This window comes from Orycteropus afer, unplaced genomic scaffold, assembly GCF_000298275.1.
Source record: "Orycteropus afer afer isolate SDZICR_OR568_19922 unplaced genomic scaffold, OryAfe1.0 scaffold00156, whole genome shotgun sequence".
In the NCBI taxonomy this organism is placed as follows: Eukaryota; Metazoa; Chordata; class Mammalia; order Tubulidentata; family Orycteropodidae; genus Orycteropus; species Orycteropus afer.
This window is the reverse complement of record NW_006921743.1, coordinates 3,069,012-3,069,714: the sequence shown is the minus strand read 5'-3', so window position 1 is coordinate 3,069,714 and position 703 is coordinate 3,069,012.

The window sequence follows — 703 nt, the reverse complement described above, 5'->3', positions numbered from 1 at the left end:
TGCTTAGATCCATCATGGGAACCACCACTCAAAACTGGAGTCCAGCCAAGTTGACACATCTTCAACTATCACAGCTATCATCTCACCCCAGCAATAATAGCAAAGATCAACAGGTCAGAAAATAACAAATGCTGACGAGGTTGCAGAGAGATTGGAACTCTTATACACTGCTGGTGGGATTGCAAAATGGTACAATCATTGTGGCAAATGGTGTGGTGTTTCCTTAAAAACCGAAAACAGAAATACCATTTGACCCAGCAATTCCATGACTAGGAATATATCTTAAAGAAGTGAAAGGCAGGACGTAAAGAGACATATGCACATCTATGTTCATCACAGCACAATTCACTGTAACAAAGAGATGGAAACAACCTAAATGCACATCAACAGATGAATGGGATAACCAAATTAAGGTTGTTGTTGTTGTTGTTAGGTGCCATTGAGTTGTCTCTGACTCATAGAAACCCTATGCACAACAGAATGAAACACTGACTGGTCCCCTGCCAGCTCCATGATCTTTGCTATAGTTAAGACCATCACTGCTGCCACTGTGTCAATCCACCTCATTAAGGCCCTTCCCCTCATTTGTCGACCCTCCACCTTACCAAGCATGGTGTCCTTCTCCAGGGTATGGTCCCTTCTGATAATATGACCAAAGTAGGTGAGACAACAACCAATGGTAATGAAGGAAGAAGTCAAAGCT